This window comes from Oryctolagus cuniculus, chromosome 8 (assembly GCF_051225735.1).
Source record: "Oryctolagus cuniculus isolate XC-2025 breed Fujian yellow rabbit chromosome 8, ASM5122573v1, whole genome shotgun sequence".
In the NCBI taxonomy this organism is placed as follows: domain Eukaryota; kingdom Metazoa; phylum Chordata; class Mammalia; order Lagomorpha; family Leporidae; genus Oryctolagus; species Oryctolagus cuniculus.
Genome location: NC_142874.1, coordinates 143286233 through 143303382, shown reverse-complemented (window position 1 = coordinate 143303382; position 17150 = coordinate 143286233). Strand labels below are relative to the sequence as shown.

Below are 17150 nucleotides of genomic sequence, written 5' to 3'. Positions count from 1 at the left end.
TAAGGAACCATGGGAATCTGTGTTGGGATTTAATGTCAAGCTGGTAAAACCAACACTGGGCAGATACCAGAGGTTTCTATCCCTGCAACAGAGCATCTCGACTTGCGATAGCATTTGATAAAGAACTGTGCCCTAGTGGGGCATACTCACTTCAACACGTATCACTGCCAACCTTATGTAAGTCTGGAATGAGTTGTTAAGACAGCTTTTACAAAAAAATTAAATAGCTTGGAATAAATTTAACCAAAGATGTCAAAGAGCTCCACGATGAAAATTATAAAACATTAAAGAAAGAAATAGAAGAAGCAAAACAAATGGAAAAGTCATCCATGTTCATGGACTGGAAGAAGTAATATCATCAAATGTCCAAACTACTGAAAGCAATTTACAGATTCAATGTGATTCCAAACAAAATACAAAGAATATTCTTTTCAGATCTAAAAAAAATGCTGAAATTCACAGAAGACCCCAAATAACTAGAGCAATCTTACAAAAGAACAAAGCCAGAGGCATCACAATACCAAATTTTAAGACATACCACAGGGCAGTTATAATCAAAACAGCCTTGTACTGGCACAAAAACAGATGCACAGACAAAGCAAACAGAATAGAAATCCCAGAAATCAACCCATGCATCTCCAACCAACTTACCTTTGACAAAGAAGCTAAAATCAATCCCTGGAAAAGAAGTCTCTTCAACAAATGGTGCTGGGAAAACTGGATCTCCACAGGCAGAAGCATGAAACAAGACAACTACCCTACACCTTACACAAAAATCTACTCAAAATGGATCAAAGACCTAAATCTATTACCCATGACCATCAAATCATTAGAGAACATTGGGGAAACCCTGTAACATTGGCATAGACAAATACTTCTTGGAAAAGAACCCAGAAGCACAGGCAATCAAAGTAAAAATGGACAAATGGGATCACATCAAATTGAAAAGCTTCTGTAGTGCAAAAGAAACACTCAGGAAAGTCAAGCGGCAACCACAGAATGGGAGAAATTATTTGCAAATAATGCAACTGATAAAAGGATTAATAACCAAATATATAAAGAGATCAAGAAACTCAACAAGACAGCAATCAATCCAGTTAAGAAATGGGCAAAGGATTCAAACAGGCATTTTTCAAAAGAGGAAATCCAAATGGCCAACAGACACATGAAAAAATGCTCAGGATCACTAGCCATCAGGGAAATACAAATCAAAACCACAATGAGGTTTCACCTCACTCCCTTTAGGATGACTTTCATACAGAAATCAACAAACAACAAATGCTGGTGAGGATGTAGGGAAAAAGATACCATAATCCACAGTTGGTGGGAATGCAAACTTGTACAGCCACTGGGGAGAACAGTATGGAGATACCTCAGAAACCTGAATACAGAACTACTATATGATCCAGCCATCCCACTCTTGGGAATTTACCTAAAGAAAATGAAATCAGCATATACAAGTTATGTGTACCCCACCGTTATTGCAGCTCAATTCACAATAGCTAGGATATGCAATCAACCCAGAAGTCCATCAGCTGATGACCTGGATAAAGGAATTATGGCGTATATACACTGTGGAATACTACACAGCAGTGAAAAAAATCCTTTTTTTGCAACAAAATGGATGCAACTGGAAACCATTATACTTAATGAAATAAGCCAGTCCCAAAAAGACAAATACCGTATGCTCTTCCTGATTTGTGGTATCTAATAGAGTACCTAGAAGGTAATCTATAAAAGTGAAATTAACACGTTGAGATGTGATGATTTTGAACAGTTCTTTACTCAACTACTGAGGAACACTTTGTTCTTTTTTCTTTTCACACTACTTGTTGAATTCTTAGGGTAGGATTAATCTTATGTGTATAAAGGTTATTGAAAATAGATCTTTGTAGAAAATAACAATGGGAATAGGAGAGAGGGAAAGCAGAAGGGTGGGAGTGTGGGCAGGAGGAAGGGTGGGAAGAATCACTATGCTCCTAAATTTGTATTTATGAAATGCATGAAGTTTGCACACCATAAATAAGAGGTTTCTAGGAAAAAAAATACACTTAGCTGTGTCCCGGCATAGGGCCAGCCTGGGCAACCAAGCTGCTGCCTTTATCATGCTTCCTACATCCTCCATCAGACAGCAAGGAATCACAGGACTATGTCTTGTGTCTTGGTGCCAACCATGCTGGAAAAATTCAACACTGGACAGATCTTAATGGTCTCTGTCCCCAGGCCAGTTCTCATAAGTTGAACTCCCGGACCTGCCCCAGTTCTGAATAGTGTCCCATGTCCCTGGTTGATCAGACTCCAACAGCATTACTGTGGATAGTTGCATCAGCCTGGGGTTGTGAGTCAATCTCAGTAGCAGGCAATAGCAATGTGGGTTTTGGTCTGACCCCCAGGCTGTGCTGGTCTGGCTGAGCTGTAGGCTCCAGGTATGATTTAGCATTGACACTGGCACAGGGGGGAGGCTTGTAAGTATGGGCATTTCCTTGGTTCATTCTGATTGACAGACCAGTTGTGGCGTTAGGACACAGATGAGTCCAGGGTGAAACTTAGGCAGTGATTACACACTGGTGGCAGACTTGCAGCCAACCTCAACTCAGGGTGCCACCTAGTGCTGAAGTGGCAGAAGAGGCCACAGTCTCAGAATGCTTAGTATTTCTGGAAGGAGAGGAACAAAAAAGATTTATAGAGACTGAAAAAATGACTAATTCTGCAAGACACAGATTACAACATATGACAACAAGTACCAAGAACTCTTTAAAGAGGATATATGCACCCAAAATCAGAGCACCCAAAAACATAAAGTAAACAGACCCAAAGGGAATGACAGACTCCAATACAATGACAGTAGGAGACTTTAACACTCCGTTTTCAGATGTGGATAAATTGCCCAGAAAGAAAATCAATAAAGAATGGCAGAGCTGAGTCTCACTCTAGATCAACTGGACCTAACAGACGTCAGCAGAACATTCAACCCACATCTGCAAAGCCTTCCTTCTTCTCAAAAGCATATGGAGGGCCGGCGCCGTGGCTCACTTGGTTAATCTTCTGCTGTGGCACTGGCACCCCATATGGGTACCGGGTTCTAGTCCTGGTTGCTCCTCTTCCAGTCCAGCTCTCTGCTGTGGCCCGGGAAGGCAGTAGAGGATGGCCCAAGTGCTTGGGCCCTGCACCCACATGGGAGACCAGGAGGAAGCACCTGGCTCCTGTCTTCGGATTGGCATAGCTCCAGCTATAGCGGCCATTTGGGGGGTGAACCATCAGAAGGAAGACCTTTCTCTCTGTATCTCTCTCTCACTATCTAACTTTATCTGTCAAATAAATTTTTAAAACAAAAGAATACCATTGAATTCATGAGCATATTGAATTTAAAAAAAAAGCATATGGAATATTCTCCAGGACAGATCAAGTGAAAGGTCAAAAAACAAGCCACAATTATTTTTTTAACTTTTATTTAGCAAATATAAATTTCCAAAGTACAGCTTATGGATTACAATGTCTTCCCCCCCGCCATAACGTCCCTCCAACCTGCAACCCTCCCATCTCCTGCTCCCTCTCACATTCCATTCACATCAAGATTCATTTTCAATTCTCTTTATATACAGAAGATCAATTTAGTATACATTAAGTAAAGATTTCAACAGTTTGCACCCACACAGAAACATAAAGTGAAAAATACTGTTTGAGTACTAGTTATAGCATTAAATCTCAATGTACAGCATATTAAGGACAGAGATCCTACATGGGGAGTAAGTGCACAGTGACTCCTGTTGTTGACTCAACAAATTGGCACTCTTGTTTATGGCATCAGTAATCTCCCTAGGCTCTAGTCATGAGTTGCCAAGGCTATGGAAGCCTTTTGAGTTAGCCAACTCCGATCTTATTTAAACAAGGTCATAGTCAAAGTGGAGGTTCTCTCCTCCCTTCAGAGAAAGGTACCTCCTTCTTTGATGGCCCATTCTTTCCACTGGGACCTAACTCACAGAGATCTTTCATTTAGGTTTTGTTTTGTTGTTTTTTTGTTTGTTTGTTTGTTTTTTGCCACAGTGTCTTGGCTTTCCATGCCTGAAATACTCTCATGGGCTCTTCAGCCAGATCCGAATGCCTTAAGGCCTGATTCTGAGGCCAGAGTGCTGTTTAGGACATCTGCCATTCTATGAGTCTGCTGTGTATCCTACTTCCCATGTTGGATTGATCTCTCCCTTTTTGATTCTATCAGTTAATATTTGCAGACATTAGTCTTGTTTATGTGATCCCTTTGACTCTTAGACCTATCAGTATGATCAATTGTGAACAGAAATTGATCACTTTGACTAGTGAGATGGCATTGGTACATGCCACCTTGATGGGATTGTATTAGAATCCCCAGCCACAATAAATTTTAAAAATAGAGATCATATCAAGTAACTTCTATCATCATGTAATTAAAAACCAAGATAAAGAAAAACTTTGAGAACCACATAAATATATGGCAATTACACAATCCCCTCCTGAACAACCAATGATAAAGGAAGAAATTAAGAAGAGATCAACAAATTTCTGAAATTAATAAAAATGAAACACAGCATACTAAGATCTATGGCATCAATCAAAAGCAGTACTAAGGGGGCAGTTTATAGCAATCAATGCTTACATTAAAAAGACAAAATAAATAACTTATCACGATACCTCAAGAAGTTAGAAAAAAGAGAACAAATCAGGAGGAAAGAAACAATAAAACTCACAAGAAATAATTAAATAGACACAAACTACACAAAACATCAATGAGTAGCTGGTTCTTTGCAAAGATAAACTAAAGTGACAAATTCTTAGAATAACTAAGAAAACAAAGAGGAGTCAAATAAAATCAGTGATGAAAAGGGTAACATTATAGCTGACACAACAAAATATAAAGGATTATTAGAGATTATATGAGTAACTTTATGGCAACAAATTTGGCAACCTAGAAGAAATGGACACAACATGTAAGAAGATTGAACTGTGATGAAATAGAATACATAACCAGACCAATAATGAGTAGCAAGATTGCATCAGTAATTTTAAGAATGCCCATAAAACAAAAGCCCAGTCAGACAGCTTACCTTGACAATAAAACCAGACAAGGGCAAAAATTCTCAACAAAATGTGAGCAAGCTGAATCAACAGCACGTTAAAAGATCATTCACCCCTTGACTTGCATCCTCTGGTCTGCTTTAACAAAAACCAGGAGGAAGAGAAAGCCAGGCATCAGATATGTGATGATAGGTGGCAGGCCTGTTAATGGCTGCTCTGTACAGTGATCTGCCCTCAAGGAGACCCAACAGGCCAGTCCTTGCAGTGGCTTTCAGTGTGGCAAGCCTGGGCTTCAGCAGAAATCAGCTTGTGAAGAGCCCTGGCAGCTCTGCCAGCCAAGAGCTGGATCACTGGAAATGGACCTGCCCTGGAGCCGGACACCCAGGTCAGAGCCACAGATCTTATTGGCTTTAAGCTGAAAAGCCTTTCACTCAGCCCAGCTTCAAAGGTGGCCACCGCTGCTGAGAGGACACGGCCAAGTAGGGTCAGCAACATTACAGGCAGAACTGTAAATTTCCTGTTAGAGATGCCACCTGCCTTTACCTGGCCAGCTCTCCTCCCAGACCAGCTAGGTAACGGAAGTCAACAGGATGCCTTCCCCAAGAAGGTTCACAGTTCCCTTAGGATGGTACCCTATGTGAAGAGAGAGATAAGTCTGGGCCTCTTAACTTACAAGGCCTAAAGCCCACCAGATTATTTTCAAGCCCCTTCTGTCAGGTTCTGTTTGCCTCACAATCAGAGAACTTATTCGTGGCTTAGACAGCACCTTTCTTGGGTTCTCTAATAATGACTCTGTCCTTTTTCTAGACCCTGTCTAGCCCACTTGGGTCTCATTCCTTTGTAATAATAGCCTCTACTCTAACATCAATGGCTCTACTCCCAACCTGTGTGTACTGATGGTCCTCTCCCTCACTTAATGTTGTATGATTATTCAGAATTTCTCTACAGACAAACCCCTCTACCTGCAAAAGTTGAGTGGCCTTTCTCCCGGTCTCAGCTGGGATCAGATTTAAACCACGTCCATCAAACAATCTTTGCAAGGGTCCAGAGAGCCCCCTCATTTCCTCTCCTCTATGAAATCCTTTCATTACCTGGTTAATGCCACTCTTAGGATCATTGGTTGCTATTCTCACCCTGACTTGTATACTACAGTGTCTGTTTAAGTGTTTACAGCAGGTGATAATGGAATGAACCAAGGCTTTCAGCAACCAGGCAGTCAACCAGATGCTTCTCCATCCATACATGCCTGTCCCTGCAGAGCCCCAAGATACACCCAGCGGGCCCCTGTAGACACCGTCCCCAGTCAGCAGGAAGCAGCCAGAGAGACTCATCGTTGCCCCCTTTCCTATCATCAAAAGGTCGGGATGGTAGCTTTGGGATCCGCAAGGAGGGAAGGCCTATACTTCCGGGAATGGAGAGGCCTACTTCAGGGGAAGAAAGTCCTTGTCAAGGTCCCTGCGGGTGCCTAAAGGTCATTCAATGAGGATCAGACCCACCTCAACCTTTAACCCCCATGCCCTGAATCTATAAAAGGAGCACTCCCAATCTCTGACGCACGACTTCCCCGGCCCCCCACTCTGTTGCTCTGTTGGGACCGGGGAACCTCGCCCGGGAGCAGAACCCCAATAAAAGCCTGTGAATTAATCGATTCATCTGCCTGGGAAGATTTGTTACGCGCCAGACACCTTTAGTCAAGAAATAAAAAAAAAAAAAAAGATTATTCACCATGACCGAGTGAGTTTCATCACAGGGATGCAAAAATGGTTCAACATATACTAATCAAATGTAATACACTACGTCAACAGAATAAATGAGATGCTATGAAAGTGCATATGAAAAAATACAGTCTTTTCAATAAACAATGTCAGAAAAACTGGATATCCAAATGCAAAAGAATAAAACTACACCTATTCCCTGATCATGTACAAAAAATCAAGTCAAAATAGAGTAAAGACCTAAACATAAGATCTAAAACTGAAACTGCTAGAAGACAACATAAGTAAGCACTTTGGGATAGTAAAATGGGCAGGATTTTTTTTTAACCAGACTACAAAAGTACATGAGGCTCACTAGGCTAATCCTCCACCTTGCGGCGCTGGCACACCAGGGTCTAATCCCGGTCGGGGCGCCGGATTCTGTCCCGGTTGCTCCTCTTCCAGGCCAGCTCTCTGCTGTGGCCAGGGAGTGCAGTGGAGGATGGCCCAAGTGCTTGGGCCCTGCACCCCATGGGAGACCAGGAGAAGCACCTGGCTCCTGCCTTCGGATAGGCGCGGTGCGCCAGCCGCAGCGTGCTGGCCATGGCGGCCATTGGAGGGTGAACCAACGGCAAAAGGAAGACCTTTCTCTCTTTGTCTCTCTCTCTCACTGTCCACTCTGCCTGTCCAAAAAAAAAAAAAAAAAAAGTACATGAAACAATAGCAAAAATAGAAAATGGAATTCTAGCTGCTAAGAAAAATGGAATTCTAGCTGCAAAGAAAAGGAAATGATCTACATAATGACAAGACAACTTACAGAATGAGAGGAAATATTTTTAAGTTATGTATCTGACAAGGAATTAATAACCAGAAAAACTCTATAGCAAACTACTAAATGACCCAATTTTAAAGTGGGCAGTATCACAAAGTGAGGGGTTCATGGCAATAATCATAACATGGAGGGAAAGTGTATATTGCCATGTAGATGGTATGATTCAGTAATGGAATATCTATAACTATAAACTAATTGATATGACATCCACACAATTTTATTTTTTTAATTTTTTAAAACTTTTATTTAATAAACTTACAAAGTACAACTTTTGAATTATAACAGCTTTCCCCCCATAACCTCCCTCCCACCCGCAACCATCCCATCTCCCATTCCCTCTCCAATCCCATTCTTCATCACGATTCATTTTCAATTATCTTTATATTTTAATACTTTATTAACTTCCACAAACAGGAGAAAACATGTGATATTTTTCTTTCTGAGTCAAGAAAAAATAGTATATGTGGATGTATATAATGTCCACAAAGGAAATGAATGTAGCAAAATATTTTAAAATTTTAACTTATTTTAAAAAAACTTATTTTAAACTTACTTTAAAAAGAGAAAGTGGACACACATTTCTCAAAGGAAGACATACAAATGGCCAATAAATACATGAAAAATATTCTCAACATCATTAATCATCAGAGAAATAGAAATCAAAACCACAATGAGATATCACCTCACTCCACTTAGGCTGGCCATTAAAAAAGACAAAAGAAAACAAATGCTGGCAAAAATGTTGAGAAAAGGGAACCCCTGCATACTGTTGGCATGAATGTAAGTTTGCACAGCCATTTTGGAAAACAGTATGAAGGTTCCTCAAAAAAAAAAAAAAATAGAACCTATCATATGATCCAGCAATCCTATTACTATGTACTGGAGATAAGTGAAATCACTTTGGGGAAGAGTCATCTGCACTTCTATGTTTACTTCAAAATGATTCACAATAACCAAGACATGAAAACAATCTATGTGTCCATCAACTGATAAATGGATAAAGAAAAATGTGGTAAATACACTCAATGGAATATTATTCAAGTATAAAAAAGGATAAAAATCTTGTCATTTGCAACAACATAGATGGAACTGAAGGTTGTTACATCAAGTGAAACAGGCCAAGTACAGATGATCTCACTCATGAATATAGAATCTAAAAACATTGATAATATAGAAGTTTAGAGCATAATGGTAGTTACCAGATGGCAAGAATAGCAGGGAAAGAGGGTTAGAGAAAGGTTGATTAACCAGTGTCAAGCTACAGCTAGATACGAGTAAGTAGTTCCGGTTTAGGGTGACTACAGATAACGGTAATGTGCTTTACATTTCCCTAACAAAATTTAGGAAAAGGATTTTGAATGTTTTCACCATAAAGAAATATTAAATGCTTGAGGAAACAGATATGTTTACCCTGATTGGGCATTAGGCAATGCATGTATGTATGGAAATATAACATGGTATACCATAAATATGTACAATTTTATGTGTCTATTAAAAATAAAATTTTAAAAATAGAACTTATTGTTAGCCGGCGCCGTGGCTCAATAGGCTAATCCTCCACCTTGCGGCGCCGGCACACCGGGTTCTAGTCCCGGTTGGGGCGCCGGATTCTGTCCCGGTTGCCCCTCTTCCAGGCCAGCTCTCTGCTATGGCCAGGGAGTGCAGTGGAGGATGGCCCAGGTGCTTGGGCCCTGCACCCCATGGGAGACCAGGAAAAGCACCTGGCTCTTGGCTCCTGCCAGGATCAGCGCGGTGCGCCGGCTGCAGCGGCGGCCATTGGAGGGTGAACCAACGGCAAAGGAAGACCTTTCTCTCTGTCTCTCTCTCTCTCACTGTCCACTCTGCCTGTCAAAAAAAAAAAAAAAAAAAAAAAATAGAACTTATTGTTAAATAGTAGCTCATAATAGGGGAAATTTTCCTTAATCTCCATTGTTAAATCTATAAAAATCACCAACCCTGAGTCTTCCTGCTCATGCCAGATATCCTATAAACATTTCCCATCTCCTGTATTATCATTGCCTCTTTACATACATGAAAGCTGAGGTTTTGGAAGCTGGATGTTCTTACACATTCACTGACTGACAAGGGAAACAGTCACTGTTTCTCTAAGCTCTGAAATAATCATTTCTAATATTTTTTAGTGCTTACTGTGTGCCAAACACTGCTCTAAAATTGTAACATAGTTAACTCATTTAACATTTGTAACAAGTATAAGTCAGGTACTATCCTTTAGGGCCTGAGGCTGCAAAGACAGTATAACTCCCAAAGTCATTTAACTTGTTAATGGCTCCTTAACATTGTACTAGTTGACTTCTCTCTCTCTTTCTCTTAATTGCCTTAGGGCTTTTCTTCTTAAGAACACATGAAAGAATAAAGTTATTTATTTAAAATAAATACAAGAATCATGGAAACCACTCACTTTTTCATATTCCAGGTGACTTGAAATTGTTAATGGGATAAAAACCACAAAGATTCAGGAGGAGAACCTTCTGCCATTGTCAATGTCATTCACAAGACTAAATTTCCAGCTGACACGTTAGCATACCCTGTTACCAACACCACCATCTGCAAGGGCAGGTGGCCATTCCTTCCTGTCATCAACTAATTTTCATAAAAACTGTTTATGTTTTGAATTCATATACCTTTACCTATGCAAACCAATTTATGCCCCCTATTATCCAGATGGTCTCAAATGTTTTTGAATATTAAAACTATTTCAAACTTGAGTGTAGAAATTCTTGTCTTTTGCATTAGCTGGAAGACTGAAAGCAAGTCAGAACTTCCTGAAGCATATTGCATTTAATGCTTACAAAAACAAATTTCATGCATAGTCATTACAGTTGACTATAATAAAAGTTCCTCATTTTTTAATGGGAATCCACTATGGATTAATTCACTATACATGCCATTAATAGAAATTAGTATTGGAAATGTGTTTTTCCAGAAGCTCAAGAGCTAGCAAGGGCCTTAGAGATCATGAATCCTTTAGTCTCCCACCTCTGAGTTCTCATAACCTGGTACGCCTCACACTCTTCACAGGCACCTCCAAACCTTGGTTAGAGAACAAAAGTCATTTTGCTAGAACTAAGGACAAACAATGGCTCAGCAAAGTCCATCAGATACAAGAGAGAGAAGAGCAGTTCTACATGTTGGTTCAGAGCAAGGAACAGGCCAGCACCGTGGCTCACTAGGCTAATCCTCCGCCTTGCAGCGCCGGCACACCGGGTTCTAGTCCTGGTCGGGGCGCCAGATTCTGTCCCAGTTGCCCCTCTTCCAGGTCTGCTCTCTGCTGTGGCCCGGGAGTGCAGTGGAGGATGGCCCAAGTGCTTGGGCCCTGCACCCCAGGGGAGACCAGGAGAAGTACCTGGCTCCTGCTATCGGATCAGCGTGGTGCGCTGGCCGCAGCGCGCCAGCCATGGCGGCCATTGGAGGGTGAATCAACGGCAAAAAAAGGAAGACCTTTCTCTCTGTCTCTCTCTCTCACTGTATACTCTGCCTGTCAAAAAAACAAAAAACAAAAACAAACAAACAAAAAACCAGAGCAAGGAACAATTTGTTTACCCATTAGGACAAGAAAACACAGTAACATCAAACCAGGGCCAGTGAGTGATTACAGCAAATGGTCTCATGCCCTGCAGAAGAGTTCTGCCTATGGGGCTATAAAATACTACAGCCAGGACAGCAAACAGTGGAACCCCAAGAGCAACCATTCAATAACTGTGCAGATTCCTCAAGGGCTCTAAAAATGAGACTCAATCATTAGCGAGCAGGTGAGCAATACCAACATCTTGGTCAGATCAGGCTACTATAACAAAATAAATAAACTTGATGCCTTATTAACAACAGAATTTATTTCTTGTAGTTATGGAAGCTGGCAGTCTGCTATAGATTGAATATTAGTTTGGATGTTGTATATCTCCAAGAGGACCATGTGTTAAGGCTTGGTCCCCAGAGTTTCATATTAGCAGTAATAAGAGTTGAAATTTCATCCGTTTATGGTATTTAGATTGGGACATTAGCGAGAAGCCAACATGATTACATTCTAGACAGAGCTGTGTGCTCTCCCTGTCTCTTGTCATGTAATGTTCTGTGCCACCACAAAATTCTGCCAGCAAGAATATCACCAGTTGCCAAATCAATGTAGCTCACCTGTTCTTGGATTGTGACCATCCAAAATGAAGCCACAATTAACTCCTTCTTTCATAAGTATCTGGTCTCAGGTGTTTAATTGTAGTAATAAAAAGACATCTAGTAATTCCAAAATCAGGGTATCAATATGAGTGGGTTTAAGGAAGTTCTTCCTAGGCCTCCTCCAGCAGCTGTAGGTCAGCTTCTTACAGTAGCCTCATGGGAAACAACAAAAAATGAGAACTTGCTAAGGTCTTTTTCTTCTAGTTTGTAATTTTTTATTAATATAAAGGGAACAAATTTCATGTACTTCATATGTTTTAATGGCAAAATGATACTAACCACCCTACCCTCCAGTCTCCTTCCTTTCTTGTTTTTCTTTTAATTTTTACATGACATACTTTCAATTTACTTTATAATCAGTAGCTTAACACTGCACTAAATAAAGAAAGCCCTTGTCTATACTCCTGAGGAACACTGGGCTTTCCACCCACTACTGGAGGTCTGCTTCATAACTGCACTAATCTCTTCATGAGAACGCCACTCTAAAACACAGTGACATCCCAAAGGCCTTATCTCCTAATACGATCTCAACACAGGCATTTGACGGAAACAAAACATACAGACCATAACAACAAGTTACATAAAAGTAAGACTGTACCTACAGATTCACACCCAGAACTGATTTGCTCACCAGATTCCTTGATGAGGTCTCCCACACTCCACCACTACCTTTCTGGGCGAATGTCTTATATGACATTTGACAGGGCCTGGCACCTTTCCCTGGGACCTAGTGCCATGACATGCTCCCTGACCCATCTGTCATCTCACATCCTAATATATGACACTCACAACTGCACTCTGCCCTTGTTCTAGTCCCTTGGAACTTAGCGGTCCATCTCCTTTGTAGAGGAACAGCATGTTATGGCAAAGACAAGAAATCCAAACCAAACTTGTAATGGCTTCCATCCCCATCCCAAGTAGGGTAGCACCAAGGGTACACTCAGGGTTCTTACAACTGATTTTCTGTCACCCTTGCTGGAATGGGGCACAAAAATCCACTGACATCCACTTCAACACCTCAAGTGCAGCAAGAATCACATATAATTTGACCAAATGCATTCTTAGCTGTGTCGTAGCGAATAAAGCCACCACCTGCAGTGCCAGCATCCCATATGGGCACTGGTTCAAGTCCCGGCTGATCCACTTCAGATCTAGCTCTCTGCTATGGCCTGGGAAAGCAGTAGAAGATGGCCAAGTCCTTGGGCCCCTGCACCTGTGTAGAAGAACTGGAAGAAGCTCCTGGCTTTGCAGTGGCACAGCTCCGGCCATTGCAGCCAACTGGGGAGTGAACCAGCAGATGGAAGACCTCTCTCTCTCTCTCTCTCTCTCTGCCTCTCCTTGTCTCTCTGTGTTACTCTGACTTTCAAATAAATAAATAAATCTTTAAAAAATAATTTTATTATTATAATTACTTTTATTTATTATTCAGTCATCGGCTCAGCAAGCATTCATTGCCTAGCATGTGCTAGGCACTGGGGGTGCACAGATGATTAAACAAAATACAAGCAGATAAATGAAAGCAGTGCCTGTCTTAAAAGAGCCTGTAACCTAAGGCAGAGAGCAAGACGCAAAGGCATGGGTTGAAATCTTATTGCAGAGGCACCTGGAGGATCAACAAGGGGACACCAGGAGGAAACTGAGTTGCAGGTATAGGGAAGAGGGCAGGGGAGACTTCAGAAATGATGCTAGTATTAAATTTGAAGAGCAAGTAGATATTTACCAGTGGAAAAGGACACACCATGCAGAGAGAGGCACATAAAGAATAGCGAGAGGGGCATAAAACAGCTTGGTGTTTCCAAAGAACTCCATGCAGTTCAGAGGGAGTTCTTCACAAGACAGAGAGGGGAGGCTGGTGCTGTGGTATAGCAATCACCTGCAGTGCCGGCATCCCACATGGGCACTGGTCTGAGTCCCGGCTGCTCTTCTTCCGATCCAGCTCTCTGCTTTGGTCTGGGAAAGCAGTAGAAGATGGCCCAAGTCCTTGGGCCCCTGCACCTGCGTGGGAGACCCAGAAGAAACTACTGGCTCCTGGCTTTGCAGCGGCACAACTCCGGCCATTGAAGCCATTTGGGGAGTGAACCAGTGGATGGAAGACCTCTCTGCCTCTGCTTGTCTGTAACTCTGCCTTTCAAATACATAAATAAATCTTAAAAAAAAAAAAAAAGATGACGGAAAGAGAATGTGAGAGGAAGCCATGCTCAACTGCACGAAATCTTAAATCGCTGGCTTCTGCAGACAGCTGCTCCCTGCCATCTCCTTCTCCACTCATTATGTGCTGGAGCAGCTTTGAAACCTGTCGGCAAACTCCTGGACACCCTTCACATCCAGAAGTGGTTGTCGGATGGCAGCCAGGTCATCCGAAGGCTTTCCCCCCAATATTTTTGATTCCTTTGGTGGCAGATGAATCTGGGGGAGTAGGAGGGAGTAGAAGCAGGAACCTCCAGGACTCCCAGTACTCATAGATTCCAACTGCAGTATATTTGAATCTTTCTAGGTATGAAAGTTCTTCACAAGTGCTATCTCATTTAATATCACAACAACCTTAGTAGGGGGAAAGGATATCATTATTATGTTTATAGTACAGACAAAAATACTGGAGGTAGAGAATTTAAATAACTTCCCAGGATTCTTCAGTCAGTGAAATCAGGATTAAGACCCAGATATTTGGTTCTGATTTCTTAAAGACTGCCCTCTACTATACATGTAGTTGATTCCATGTGGCCAGGAAACTCCCTCACCCCACTACAGACCCTGTTTCCACTTTGACTCACGGCTCACCTTGTCCTAGCCTCAACCCCATTTCATCTCTCACTTTCTGCTGGTCACTATCAGAGACATGCACTGGGTGATAGGGACTAGAGAACAAAGAGGTGGGTAAGAAAAGAAAGATACTCCTGCACCTACAAAGTCTATCAGCAGTGAGGGGAAGGGGGTCAGAAGTCAGGACCTGGATTGTTATTAGCACCAGCCAGCCAGTCAGTCATGCTTCTATGCACCCATCCTTGCATGGACCCAATCACCCATTCACCCAGTCATTCACACATCAACCCATTAGCCCTCTGCTCACTACACCTATCTTCCTCCTCAGCACTATCATTCAGCTCCCACTGAGATGAGGGGGCCTGGGCAGAAGGCAGAATGCAGGGAAGCTAGACAACATCCTTCGGGAGGTCCTCATGCTTCTCCATGCCCTCTTACTTGCCCATTCAGCCTTCTAATTACAGGCCTCTCTCTAAACTCTCATAGCAATGCTCCTTGGATGTTCTACCCAGCCTGTCCTGGAATTCAGACCACCCCACTGGTCATCACAACACAGGTGCTGAAACCTGCTTCCAGGCCTGAGTGAAACAGCTCATTTATAAAATTCACACTCCTTGGGCCCCATGAGTGTGATATGGTAGGGGTGCAATACACATATCAGTGACACACAGGAGCTGTTTCTATGTCACTGAGGTCCTGACACTGGACACTGGTGAACACCCAGCAGCTCTGTCCTCTCTTAAGGTAAAGTGGCTCTGACAGATGAATCTTAGGCACCAGAACTAGCCTCCATATGTATGTTTCTATAGCAAGACATCCCATATTCCAAAAAATTTCTGGATCACCATTTGAAGTACTGAAAATTCAAAAGTATAAGGTCATTGATTTCACAAAAATGTATTGAGTGCTGAGTAGACTGTAAGTATTGTGTCAGCAACTAGAATATAAAAGACAAAAAATGACATTGTAAAGGACTCACATTTGCCAGGGAAAGAAACCATACTTTCAGTGTAAGCATAGTGACAGGAAAATGAGAATGCACTCCTGGGCACAAAGGAGAAGCCAATGGATTCAGCAGTGGTTGTCCTAGAAGGTTAATGGAGTGAGAGACACTGCCTCAGTGAGGATTAGCCCCAGAGAGAACACATGGGAAAGAGGCTTCCAGACTGGAGGGACCATGTGAAAAAGCCGAGTCATGGAGAAAGCAACTTCTGCTATAGCAGGAGTGGGAGTGGAGAGAGTACAGCACAAACATGGTCAGAAAAAGAAAGGTCTAATAGTCTTGTTAAGGATTCCAGACTTCACCTAACTCTGATGGCAATGTAGAGCCATCAGGAGACTTTGAGCAGAGAATAAACGTGATCAGATTGGTGTTTGAGAAAGACAGCTCTCTACACGGTATGAAGAATAGATTGGAGTGTGAGAAGTTGGACTGAAAGCCAAGAGAAACTGGGGCATCTGCAGTCTTATTCACATTCCTGCACAGATCCTGAAACGTGTCTTGAATTGATTCCTCAAATTGCCACACAGGGATAACAGCCTAGTGAAAATTATAGCATCTGTCTACCAATTTTAACTCCATTATTATAACCATCCAGAGCAAAGTGCCTTACTATTTCCAATAAGGAGGTTGCAACAGATACACAAGGCAGGTCATTAAGCTCACTGATGGGAGACGCTCGAGGTTGCAATAGTCACATACAACAGTGGCCAATGTGCCACTTAATAAGAATGATAGCCCTTCCTTCTTTCTGAGAAGCCACATTCCTCCTATTCTCAAAATGCCCCCTTAATGCTAATAGTCTTGGTGATCACAATGGCTCACATGAAATGCCATTCTAGTTCAAGTGCTTAAATATTATTCTAGCTGTTATTTTTTTTCTCTTTTGTTTCATGCAATTGAAATGTACCATGGCCATTACTGCAGAGCCTTGTATTGTATTGCATATTCCCACGTGTATTCCCAACCACTCCCATGGCCACCCTTCCATGAGCCTGCCTCTGGTTTGCAGGGAGAATTGATATCAGCTACTCTCCTCTCCTTATGTCCCTTCCATAGCTTTTTTGTGAAACTCCCCTGCATGTCTCAGGGTTCTCTAAAGAGAAATGTCTAGGATATAGAGAGCAACAGGAGGAGATTTAAGAGGAATTGGCTCACAAGATTATAGAGGCTAGAGAAGTCCTACATGCTTGAGATGCAGGGAGGCCAGCAGAGTTATTCAGTCTGAATCTAAAGGTCTGAGAACCAGGAAGATGACAGGGTAGATTCCAAAGTCCAAAGGCCCAACACCCAGGAGCTCTAATGTCTGAAGGCAAGGCAGAATGGTTATCACAGCTCAAAGTGAGAAATTCATCCTTACTCTGCCTTGTGTTCTTTCAGGCCCTCACAGAATTGGGTGATGCCTTCCCACATTGGGGGAGGGCTCTTCTTTACTCAGTCTATTGATTCACATGCTCCTCTTCCAGAAACTGCTGCATGGACACACCTAGAAACAATTTTACCAGCTATGTGGACATCCATTAGACTGGTCAAGTTGACACCTAGGGACTGGCATTGTGCTGTAGCCAGTAAAGCCACTGCCTGCAACACCAGCATCCCTTATGGACACCAGTTTGTGTCCTGG

General features: G+C 42.1%; 1 long non-coding RNA gene across 14 annotated transcripts in view; it reads right to left on the bottom strand.

The window, feature by feature from the left end:
• The window catches only part of LOC127487367 (uncharacterized), a 412078-nt gene that overhangs the window by 329684 nt on the left and 65244 nt on the right, over positions 1 to 17150 (bottom strand). For 2 of the 14 annotated variants that reach the window (XR_016212238.1, XR_016212243.1), the window contains exon 3: positions 13246 to 13761. The exons of 11 other annotated variants lie outside the window; for them this stretch is intronic. This is a non-coding gene — a long non-coding RNA (uncharacterized LOC127487367). Of the gene's footprint in view, positions 1 to 13245; positions 13762 to 17150 lie in introns of those variants that run through there. One more of the 14 variants, XR_016212233.1, reaches the window with a different exon arrangement.